Source organism: Dipodomys merriami, unplaced genomic scaffold (assembly GCF_024711535.1).
Source record: "Dipodomys merriami isolate MVZ:Mamm:240054 unplaced genomic scaffold, mDipMer1.0.p SCAF_66, whole genome shotgun sequence".
Taxonomy (NCBI): Eukaryota; Metazoa; Chordata; class Mammalia; order Rodentia; family Heteromyidae; genus Dipodomys; species Dipodomys merriami.
Genome location: NW_027206246.1, coordinates 7,232,449 through 7,245,712, shown reverse-complemented (window position 1 = coordinate 7,245,712; position 13,264 = coordinate 7,232,449). Strand labels below are relative to the sequence as shown.

The window sequence follows — 13,264 nt, the reverse complement described above, 5'->3', positions numbered from 1 at the left end:
CTCATGATAAAAGAGCCTTTTCCCCTCTCAAATTTATTTCCTGAAAGGCAGTTTTAGAGAGAATCTGTTTTCAGTTTTAGATGAAAGGCTTATAGGAAACTGTGTTCATATTCTGGCTCCTCTTCCTGCACCTCAAAACCTAAAACACAAATTTTACAACCCATTTACAAGAAACAACACAAAAACCAAACACTGAGAATGCTCAGATGCAGAACGTTTTACAAAACCTAGAATATAACTTTGCTGTCTGAGGGAGAGGCTCTCTGAATAAATTAACAAACAAACCCAAAAGAGCAGCCAGGAGTATCAGACGTGAGTTTCCTGGCTACTACTCCATCGACCAGGAGCATGGAAGGGCTTCCTGAGCCTGCTGGAGAGTGCGTGGAGAAAAGTTTCCTTGCCAGCCTGAATACAAAAGTTGGCATCACCCCTCCTGGGCCTGTCTTTCTTGTCTTCTCCCCACAGTGGAGCAGAATTGTCCCCTGCTTCATGAAGGATAAATACTGTACAAGCTGGTCCACAGAGTGGCTTCTATTCAGTCTGCACTCCTTCCTAGGTGGGCGGTCTCTGCCCCACGGTGTGTGTGTGCTCCCAGGGGCTGATCCTCAGAGCCCAGGCCCACGGGGCAGGCAGGTGCTAGATGTGAGTCAGTGGCACTGTGTCATTCACACAGAAGCTACTGGGTTGCTGCCCTAGCCCAACAGGAGGTGTACCCTGATCTTCTCCCACAGTCCCAGGCGAGGTGCCCACAAGGGCCCCATTTGGACAGACTGCCACTAGGATCCTACTTCACCAGAGGGATCAGCATGCCAGATGAAGTAGCTGCCACCTGAATTACTACTTATTTTATGGAGCAGTTTTAAACAAAGTGATACATATTACTGTATGATATATAATGCTATATCCTTGAGTCTATAGTCCAAAATCATTGAACTTGATACTAACAAAAATGGATTTTATTGTTTGTATTTATAAGGCCATAATGGCAAACTGAAATAAAAGTACAACAAAACTCTTATCCAGAACACATGATTAAATATCAGAATTTGAAAAAAAATTGTATGTAAGTAGTGCAAACGAAGTTATACTAGAATAGTAAAACACACACAAAATATTTATTAGTTACATTCAAAAGTAAAATAAGTAATTACAGAAAGAATTACTACTAGAGGGCTGGGAAAGTGGCTCAGCGGTAGAGTGCATGCCTTGCAAGCATGAGGACTTGGGTTCGATTCCTCAGCACCACATAAACAGAAAAAGCCGGAAGTGGCGCTGTGGCTCCAGTGGTAGAGCGCTAGACTTGAGCTGAAGAGCTGAGGGACAGCGCCCAGACCCAGAGTTCAGGCCCCATGACCGGCAAAAAAAAAAAAAAAAAAAAAAAAAGAATTACTACTAGATAAAAAATATTACAATAGTTTAACAGGTTGAAGTGATATAGGTTAAATATTTGGTTTTTATAAAAGTTATTTAAATCTCCCAGTTCTGTTTATCTCAGTGAAGGAAAATGTTAGAACGTAGAAATTATATGTGGCACCTCTTGCTTCCAGTACCACAAAGGGGAGTGGCACTTCCTAATGGGAGTCCTGGGATGACACCCACACCCAGCGCATGTAGACCCATCAGAGGTCCCTGTGGTGACCCTGAGGGGGCCCAGGACATCACATTGCTGCTGCAGCAGGTGCAGTACTTGTTGTGGTGGGCTGCGGCCAACAAGGCTCCATCAGTGACCAGATCAAGCAAACCAGCCTCAGGGGCCAAAGCCAGGATGGAAGGCAAGGCAGACCCCAAGTCCTGCCTTCCATCTGTGTGGACTACACAGCCAAGGCTAGACCCATTTCCCTGCTTTGGAGCACAACAAGGGTAGGGAGTGAGCCTCCAAACGGAGCATCCCCAGAATGTCACCCAGATCTGGGCCCATGCAGACCAAAAGGACAAAGGAGGAGGCTACACAGCAAAGCCAAAGGACTTCAGGCCCCTGGTGCTGCAGCTGGTGCATTGAAAGTCCAGACTCCTCTGGCACTGATGGGCATATGCAGGGATGAGCCCATACCCGAGTTCACAGGGACCAGAAAATGGAAGTCTGTGGGGATGCTAAAGGGGCTCCAGGGTGCTGAGCTGTGCAGCTGTCACAAGCCTTCTGGCAGAGGGGCCAGCACAAACTCCAGTCTCCAGACCACCTTAAAGACTGATGAGGTGAGAGCAGGGGTTATACCGTGGAGGAGGGACATACAAAGCAACAAAGAAATCATCTTATAAATATGTTAGAAATAATCGAGTGAAAGAAAAACATTTGAATACCCCCTGCTCTCTCTGTATTTGCTGTTGGTATAATTTGTGGAGGGGAAGGGCAAAAACAAATAGTTTAAATAGGGATACAGGTGGACTCATTGCAACAAGGAGATGTACAAGTCGTTATGTCGAAAAATAAACTTTACAACTTTGGTGGTGGGGGGAGGAGGATGGGAAAGGGCTTGATAAGAAATGTACTCATTGGGGCTGGGAAGGTGGCCCAGTGGTAGAGTGCTTGCCTTACATGCATGAGGCCCTGGGTTCGATTCCTCAGCACCACATAAGCAAAAAGCCGGAAGTGGCACTGTGGCTCAAGTGGTAGAGCGCTAGCCTTGAGCTGAAGAACTGAGGAACAGCGCCCAAGCCCAGAGTTCAGGCCTCACAACCGGACCCCCCCCCCCAAAAAAAGAAATGTACTCATTGCCCTTGTAATTGTAACCCCTCTGTATGGTGTTTTCACAATAAATAAATGACTGATAAGGTGAACCACAGCTGGGCTGCCTGGCCTCAAAGGGGTGGACTGCCCGCCCAGCCTTCCTTCTCCCGTGGACTGTACAGTGTACAAACATGGTGTCCCCACACCCCACACCCATGAGGGCAGGCAGTGACCTCAGAACGGTGTCTCCCTGGGATGGCACTCTCACCTAAGACCACTGCAGACCAGTACCAGCACAGCTGGAGGAAGAGAAGGCAGCAGTGGATTCAACTCCAGCCCCATGGCTGCCAGATCCTGAGTGAAATGGAGCAACTGAGACTGGGAAGGGAGGTGGGAAGGATGGGCGGGGCTCATCTGGCAATGCTGGGGAGCATGCACACACATCCCCTCACTGTACATCCACCAGAAGGAAGGGGACCCCACTTCTCAACGGGTGACCTGAGGAGGCACCCACACCCACAGGGACTACAGAAATTGAGGTTCATGTGGTGACTTCGAATGGGTTCCAGGGTACAGCCTTGCTGCTGCACTGAACAACTAGCAAAAAGAAAAAGAAAAAGAAAAACATCCACTAAAACTTCTCATCCATGATAATGTATTATACTTTAAAAACAGTTTTAATTCCCTCTTGTCGTATATTTTTGCATGGAGCCCTCTGAATTAACCAAAAATCTCCACGATTTCCTCATGCACAGTAATACTAATAAATATAGCTTCTATTCTTTTTTTAATTAAGGGAGGTTGCATATAGTTCCTTCCCATGTTTAATTCATGAAAAAGAAATCCTGAATATATCTGTCAAACACCAAACAGGATTTCTTCTGAACTCCTCACTGAAGAAAGAAAATAAAATGACCGAACAACAGATATCACCCATATTGTCACCGTGCTAGCTTTCTCACTGATTAAAAATAATCCTGCCATGCACATGCAGATCACTTATGCAAAATTTTTTCCAACAATTCTTGTTGTTATATTACATTTATCTTTCTCCTTCTGTCTCCTCTCCTGCTTCTTTTCCCCAGGGTCCTGTTTCCCTCTTACATCCCTTTTCCCTTCAACTTTCTCCCTGTCCCCTCCTCTTCTTCCTCCTGCTATGCCTTTCCTCCTCTCTTACACCTTTCTCCTCCTTTCCTTTCCTCTTTCTCCTACACTTTCACTTTCTTCTACCTCTTCTTTATGGTCCTGGGAGTTGGACTCAGTGCCTTGTGCTCACTATGCAGATGCTCTGCTGCTCACTACAGGCCTCCAGTCTAGACTTCATCTCAATGACCATCTATTTCTGATTTGTTTTTAAATAGCAAAACTAACAAAGACTTTTGATTCAGGATTTAATTCATTGTACATATCCTGTGCCATAAATATGTGCTACTTCATACATTGTGGCTAATAGGTTTTGATTATGTCTTGGGGTTCAGATAAACTCATCAGAAACAATGTGTTTGAAGGCAATCTAATGTGATCCTGTGTTACTCCCAAATTAATGAACTGGTTACTTTGTATCTTGCACAAGTACTTCTATATTGTTCCCAGATTAATGAACTGTCACTTTGTGGTAACACCCACAGTAACACTAATCCAAGGATTGCTGGGGATCATAAGATTAAGTCCAGACAGGAAAATCCATGTGATATGTATCTCAAATTAACTGCTAAAAAGCCAGAAGAAGACTTGTGGCTAAGTGGTTTAGTGCCATCCTTGCACTGAATAAGATGATGACAGAACCCAGGCCTGAGTTGAAGACCTGTGGTGGGTGCACGCACACTCGCACATGCACGCATGCACACGCGCACACGCGCACACACGCGCGCGCACACACACACACACACACACACACACACACACACACACACACACACACACACACACACACACACACACACACAGTTTCCCAACTAGAGCAAGTAGAATATCTGTTTTTCTGGTAAGATGTCTGAGTTTCTGTCCCATGTGTTTGTATATTTTTGAAAGCTGTATCTTCAACTTACCTAATTTTAATAAATGACACCTTGTTCACTATTATTTACGTTTGAAAATATTTTAAGACACATTTTCATGTAGAAAATTGAGTTTGTTCCCCAAATTGTGATTGTCTTGGTTTGTAAGAATGAAAGAATTGTGCCTTTAATTCATTAGTTCATAAATTAGAAAAGTAACCACAACTCTAGAACCAATTGCCTTTGAATTCTAAAAGCCACACAAATATATTAGTTTTTATTTATCCTATCTTTGATTCAACTCATCTTTCTCAAAATAGTTTTTAGTTTTACTTAAATATCCTGCCATTTTTCTAACCCGAACCCTAACTGGAACATTCAGGCTAACCCTCACAGTAATCATACCCTAATCCTTCTATTATGAACAGTTTCCTATTTCACATTCATCCTAATTGTAACTTGACTTGTTTTTCAAAAATTTACTTTCAATTAGACCCTAAATTTTCCATTTCCCTAATGCTAACATTAAGCCCATCTAGAACGGAAACCTAACTTTCACCCTAATGATAGTCCAATTCTAATGTTTAAGAAAAATATTCTAGTTTTTATTCATTCTAGTGAATGCTCCAGTTTGCACTATGGAAATGAATTTCAATTTGCCCTAATTCCCACAAATTTCCTGACTCTACATCTGAAGTTATATTGTTCCCTAACATGAACCATTATGTGTCCTCAAATTCTCACATCAGGAAAAATATGGTAGTTTCCCTTGATCTTACCTTTTCATGAACCACTGTACCCTAAAACAGTTTCAGATTTACTCATCATCTAGTCCATTACTTAACGCTAACTCTCAACTGAAACCTGGCTGGAAAACTCTCATTAATCATTACAAGAATGATCACTGAGAAATAAATATAATGATAATGCTCTAGTTACTATTCAATCTCACATTTTTTGCGTCCACTTTTTAGTGAAAACTCAATTTCATACTAAAAATATTCCTATTCATAACACTAATCATAATCAGAAGAAAATACTGACCCTAATCTTAATATAAATTATATGTCAACACTAACACAAGTAAACTAATTTTCACTCATCCTGACTTGATTCAAATAAGGCTTCCAAACATAGGTTACAATTTTTTTCCCAATACCTTAGTCATTTTCTAACCCTAAACTTAACCTTAACTGGAACATTGAGTATAACCATAAGCTGATTGTAAGTAGATTCTAATATAGCAATACTCTAGTTCACATTCATTCTAACTCTTACCAGGCTTATTCTAAAATTTACCTTCAATTTGAGCCTCATTTTTTTCTCCTTCACTCTAACCCTAGTCATGGCTGTAATCCTAACCATAAACTTGACCCTAATGGTATCCCAATTATATAATTTATGAAAATCCCTCATTTTGTGTCATCCTAACTGAAATTGACTTGTAATTCTTGAAATAAATTGCAGGTTTTCCTAAACCCTACAGATTTTTTCACTCTTAACTCTGAATCTATCTTGTTCTATAACAGGAATCATAATACCCATTTGATCTCAAATCCTGATATTATGAAATAAAATGTATTTCCATTATTGTAACATTTCCTGAATTCATAGAACCTAAAATAAGTTCAGATTTATTTAACATTTAACCCATTCCTTTTTTTTTTCTTTTTGTTGGTCGTGGGGCTTGATTTCTGGGCCTGGGCATGATCCCTGAGCTCTAGCCATGGGCATGATCCCTGAGTTCTTTAGCTCAAGGTGTGCACTTTACCACTTGAGCCACAGCACAACTTTCAGGTTTTCTGGTGGTTAATTGGAGATAAGAGTCTCACAGACGCTCCTGCCAGGACTGGCTTTGAACTGCAATCCTCAGAAATCACCTTCCAGGAATGGGAGTCCAGGGAAACCATAACCAATCAACTAAGTGACTTGAGAATAAACACTGAACACAAATTAAGGAAGTAAAGAAGTTCATACAAGATCTATAACAAACCCCCAACAAAGCCAAACAATTAGAAGGAAAAGAAATGAAAAACAAAGTAGAAAGTCTTGATAGTAGGTTAGACCATGCAGAAGATCGAATCCCAGGGATTGAAGACAGCCTAGATATTATAGAGAAAGAACATTCAACCATCCAAGACAAATCCAAGAAATATGGTAGATCTATTCAACATTTTGAAGACACCATCAGAAGGCGTAATCTGAGGATAATAGTTGTAGAGGAGCACCTAGAGACAGAAGTTAATGGTCTAGGAAATTTGTTTAATAGGATCTTAGCAGAGAACTTCCCAAACATGCAAAAAGATAGGCCTATTCAGACACAATAAGCTTTTAGTACTCCAAATAGACCAGACCAAAACAGGACATCCCACCATCATGTTGTAATCTGCACAGGATGAATTCAGACCAAGGAAAAGATCCTTAAAGTTGTCAAGGAGAAAAGATCAATCACGTATAAAGGAAACTAATTAGAATCACCTCAGATTTCTCAGCAGAGACAATCAAAGCAAGAAGAGCCTGGAATGATGTATGCCATGCCCTAAGGACAAACAACTATCAAGCAAGAATACTGTATCCAGCTAAACTATCCTTCATAACCTCAGGTCAAATAAAAACCTTCCATAGCAAAGAAAAACTGAAACAATACATCTCCACCAAACCAGCCCTATAAAAGATTTTTAAACATGTCCTATACATAGAAGACCACAATAAAGGCCAAGAAACCTCAACCAAACTGAAAATCCAAGAACCATAGGAAGAACCTAGTTGCCACAGCCCCCAAGAAGGTGGATAAAATGGCAGGAACTTCCAAATACCTCTCAGTCCTATCTCTCAACATTAACAGACTTAAGTCTCCAATTAAGTAACATAGACTGTCTAGTTGGATTAAAAAGCAAGATCCTTATATCTGCTGCCTTCAGAAGTCACACCTTGCCCTTAAAAACAAACACATTTTCAATGTGAAAGGCTGGAACAAAATCTACCAAGCAAACGGCCCTCATAAACAGGCAGGAGTTGCAATACTAATATCAGATAAAATAGACTTCAAATTAAAATTAGTGAGAAGAGATAAAGAAGGTCGCTACATACTAATTAAGGGATTGCTCCTTCAGGAGCATATTACAATTATAAATCTCCATACACCAAACAACAGAGCACACAAATTTATCCAAGAAACACTACTTTAACTCAAATCCCACATAGATCTAAAGACATTAATTGTTGGGGACTTTAACACACCACTCATTCCACTAGATAGATCAACTCGGCAAAAACTCAATAGAGAAACCGCAGATCTGAACAACTGCATAGATCAACCAGATTTAACAGACATCTACTGAATATTTCACCCAGCAGCATCAGAATACACCTGGTTTACATGGGACTCAGTGTCAGGTTAGCCTAGACCACTTGGCTAACTTCCCCATGTACCATGCATATTGTATGCAGTGTGATGTCAGTGTACCACATTTTCAGGGTGTGAAAAGTCTGACATTCTTAATGCATATTTGTAATGTAGTGCAGCAGAAACTAGGAAAATATTGCTTGGCATTCTGTTTTGGTTTGAGAATAAGACTTACAAAGCTAAGCATTGTGGTGCATGCCTATAATCTCAACACTCAAGAAACTGAAACAAGAAGATCACATGGAATATACAGAGACTCTGTGTTCAAACAAAAGGAGGGTAGACAATAATGGAAAGGGTAACACTGATCAACATGCATTGTCCACATGAAATAAAATGAAAATCTCTTTAAAACTATTTAAAGAGATAGTATTTATTATTTATTTTACAATTATTATTTATTTTATTATTTGCTTATTTGTTACAAATAAACTGCTGATAGCTCACACTTGCAATCCAAGATAGTCAGGAAGCTGAGACATGATGATCCCAGTTGACTTTTGGGGGATGGTAACTTGAGGTAAGACTCTCATGGACTTTCTGGCCCAGGTGGTTTGAATCTTGACACTCAGATCTCAGACTTCTAAGTAATTAAGGTTACAGGGGTGAACATCCAGCTCCAGGCTTCCAAGTGACTATTATCTCCAAATAACCACAAAAATGCCAAATGTGGCTCAAGTGATTGAACTCCAGCCTTCAGCGAAAAAAATCTCAAGGGACAGTACCCAGGCCTCAAGTTCAATTCCCATGAACAACAACAACAAAAACAAAGAATCATCAATAGAATATGTAATCACTGTTGTTGTTGGTACCCTGTGCTTACATGGTAAATATCAGTAATTGTTCAATGATCTCTTTGTGCATCAAACTATTAAAATCATCTTTGCCATACATCCTGACTCCACATGAGGCAAAAACATCTAACAAAGATGAAATAAAGATCCTGTGATCATTACTCAGACCAGTTCTCCCCACATTCTGGTGGCTGTTGGTGACTGTGGGAAGAGGCTTTTTTTCTGAACAGACAATGTCCACAGATGCACAGTGAGGTCCCTCAAAAGCTAGCAGAAGGGATGCACCTATGCCCATCCTCAGTCACTGTAAGCATGGTGGGACTCATTTTCTGAGAAGCTTTCACACTACTGCTGTGTGTAGAATACAGTCGTCAAACTGGAAATGAGTTAATATTGATACTAGAGCTAACTCTCAGCATCTATTATTGCATCCCAGAAGGAGGTGATGCACAGAGATATGTGCATGTGTGTGTAAGTACACACCTTGTGTGAACAGCAGTATTGGGATTTAAACTAAAAGTCTCACACTCTCACTCAGCTTTTTCACTCAAGTATAGCACTTGGCGCTATACTTCTTAAGCCAAAGTTTCACTGAGTTTTTTTGTTAGTTAACTGGAAATATGAGTCTCAGGACTTTTCTGTCCAGATTTTTCTGCAAACCCTAGATCTGAGCCTTTTGAGTATCTAGAATTATAGGTGTGAGACACTTGTTGCCAGCTCCAACTACTACCCAAGGAGACACATGGCTTTATTGATACAGCTGGTTGGCCTTGGTTTATGATTAGTGGAGATTGGAGTTGGAACTCCAGCCTTTCCTAGGGCCTGAATTGGTAATTCTAGGCATCTTGTCACCATGCATCAGACAGAATTGCCTTTAGCCTACTTGTCACAGAATTGAGAGGAAACTGCCAAGTCTCCTGGAATTCAGGGCCATTGCAAGGGATATCTGTTGGTTCTGAGTAACCAGGGCTGCCATTTCCATAGCCTTTCAGTCCTCCAGATTTGCCTGCTAGATCACTGTGCTTCCTATGCTTCCAGCACCTTTCACTCACAAGGACTAGGGCAGGCCCAGGACTCTGCTTTGAGGTGCCATGTTTGTTTATTGGGCGAAGAATATGAATGTAAGAATCAGCAAACTCACTCAATCCAGGGCATAGAAAGCTGTTCACAGGCTTTCAGGATTTCAGCTTGACCATTCTGGGGTTGACTCCCACTGCCCCTACCTTGAAGCATCCTCTTCAGAACCTAGATCAAGAGGGTCCATAAGGGGCCTGCATTGCATCTCAACACTGCCTAGCTGCTTTCCTGTTAAGCTGCTCCTCCTGCACTCCTCCTGCTATGTGTGATGAAGGGGGCCAGAAAATCTATACCAAAATAATCCTGCTATAGCATGTGGGGTCAAAGTTCATAGGGCATAGAAACATTTTCCTGGGTTTTCATACTCAGGAAAATGAATGATTATTCTCTTTTTTGATTGGTTTTGTTTTTCATTATTTCTGGATGCTGTATATGTAAACACAGACTGGTTCAAATGTGCTCTTTGAACAATGTCTTAATTTGATAAGCAGACATCTCACAATAAGTCAAATACCCAATAGCCCCATTTGTCAAAGGTCTTCTCTTCTCCAACACCTTCAGGAAGATGCAAGAAAGAAAAGAAAATATTTTTGTAACCCTTCTCTTTGATCCATGTGTGAACACAAAGTGTGGATCCAAAGTGTGGATCAAAGTGTGGTAAAGCAACAGTCTTGACCAAAAAAGCTCAGGGATAGCACCTAGACCCTGAGTTCAAGCCCTTGGAACAAAACAAAAGCACAAGAAAACAATCCACAATATGTATGGGATATATGGATATACCTGTATTATACCATAACTATGCTGTAAAAATAAACCTATTAGAAAATTTAAATTTGTTTTCTTTTGTAGCTCAGTACCCAAAGCTCAGGCCTATAATATTACTTACTCAAGAGACACTTCTCATCAACTCACCAGGAAAAAGCTGGGAGTGAAAGTGTTGCTCAAGGGGCAGAGTGCCCGCCACAAAACTAAAAGATAAAACAAAAAGCTTGAGCTCTGTATTTAAACAGAATACTGGACCAAAATATTTCTTTTGTGTCCCTGTCTAGCTTCTATCTTTCTAGAGTGAACTGAATCAATACTGTTCCATTTTTACCAGAGAAAAAATTGGATCTGAAAATGGTGCTGGGAAAACTAGATATTCACCTTCAGAAGATTGAAACTCAGTTGCTATCTCTTACACCATACCACCTACACACACACACACACACACACACACACACACACACACACACACACACACATTAATTCAATTTAATCAAAAGATCAGTGCTAGAGAACCTGCTATTGATTACATGTAACACTCAGATTAGCCCCTTCCAAGTCAAATCTCTGGGGCTAGGGAGTGAACTCCAGGCCAGACACACACTAGGCAATGCTCTAACATTTGAACTGTGCCTCTATCCCTTTTTTATTTAATATTTTTGAGAGGGTCTTACTACCTTGCTTCAAAGTGCCACTGAATGTATATCCTTGCACTGTTCCCCAAAAGCCCAAATTACAGCCTCTGCCAACATTTTCAGTTTTTCTCATTTTTCTTCCTATCTTCCACACACATAATCTCACTTCAGAAGATACTTTTCTCAGGTATTTGTTCTGATGAAAAACTGACTACTTGCCGGGTGCTAGTGGCTCACGCCTGTAATTCTAGCTACTCAGGAGGCTGAGATCTAAGGATCACAGTTCAAAGCCAGCCCAGCAGAAAAGTCAGTGAGACACTTATCTCAAATTAACCACTAGAATACCGGAAGTGGTGCTATGGCTCAAGCAGTAGAATGTTCGTCTTGAGCTGAAGAGCACAGGGATAGTGCCCAAGTCCAGAGTTCAAGCCCCACGACTTACGAAAAACAAACAAAAAACCTGACTACATGCAACCCAATTAATATGCAGCAATCCCTTGTATTTGATGCACTGACATTTTATAATCTAAAAAGAAAACAAAAAAAATCCACTTAAAGTTCTATGAGGGCAGAGTGAGAAAGGTGAGGGGCCCTGGGATTAGACATGTGGGACTCCTGACCTAAGTGGCAGAGTAAGCACCTTCCCCACATCAGGACCTTCATGACACCAAATCTGCACCTTTGTCCTCTGTCAGTGTCCACAATGATTACCCCACTCATATCTGCCACCATTTTCAACTTGAGAGAAGCTTTATGCAAGTTTTGGTTGCCAAGATGCTCAATGACAGAGCTCCCAGAGAAGGGGCTGCTTGCTGGACAGGAAGGCAGTGGTCTCTCCTGCTGCTGAGGTGTTTCCCTTGGAGGCACTTGGCCAACACCCTGCCCAGCACCAAGTTCCACCAGAGCTAGGTCATCAGCAACCTGAAGGGTGAGCCAGTCCCAGTCTTGTACTCTAGGGACAGCAGCTTCAGAGACTGCTCTTTCTCACAGGTGCTGAGCAGCTGCTGCCCAATCAGAAGCAGACCAAAAGGGGAAGGTCAATTCCAGTCGCTATAAGAACTAGCTATTCCTCCAATTTGAAGAAAACACCTATAAATATAGAGACAAGTGTCACTTCATGCACAGCATCCACAAGCTCCACAGCCTAGCCTGCCATCCCAAGTGCAAGATCTAGTACCTTCCATGTCACCAACCTTTGCCTCTATGAGCCCTGCTGCCACTTCATCCACAAAGCCAAGGAACACAGAGCCCTGGCCAGGACCTTTCTGCAGACCTTCCTTATCTCCAGCATAGCTTTAGCTTTGCTGGATTTTCCAGTGCCAATGAGACTGCTGCCACCACGAGGCTGCTAGATAGCCCCACGTCGATCATCCCAACACCCATCCTGATTGCCGATGACCTCCTGGGTTCACCCAACCTTCCTGATGGCACCAATAACCCCTTCACCTTCTAGAGTCAGGTATTTGTTCTTTACCTCTTTCATGGGGCTGCCTTTCATGTCTACCCCACCACCTTCCTATTCTGATCCATGTCTGAGTTCTCTCACATGTTTGATTCTCATGCCACCCCTCAGAATTCTCTCTTGGGTCAAGGCTACCTGTGCAGTACAGCAGGAGCCATGCTGGGTCAGATTCACCCATCTTGGACAATTCAGGAGACCTGCCCATTTTCAGCAAACTTTCCATCTCATATGACTAAAGCACCAGGGTAAGGAGGGACACCCCCAATCCATTCCTTCTACTCCCCTTCCTCCTGCACCACATCCTAGATCCAATTAATCACCAAAAAACCTGGAAGTGACCTGTATTTCAAGTGGTACAGTACTAGCTTCATGCTAAATGAAGCTCAAGGATAGCTCCTATCCTGAATTCAAGCACCAAGACCACCACAGAACATCAACAATAAAAAGATGAGTGATTTGGAAA

At 41.7% G+C, this 13,264-nt stretch overlaps 1 pseudogene; it reads left to right on the top strand.

The window, feature by feature from the left end:
* Positions 1-12,042: 12,042 nt before the first annotated feature.
* LOC138815689 (mRNA decay activator protein ZFP36L1-like) lies at positions 12,043-13,037 on the top strand (annotated as a pseudogene).
* The last annotated feature ends 227 nt before the right edge of the window (positions 13,038-13,264 follow it).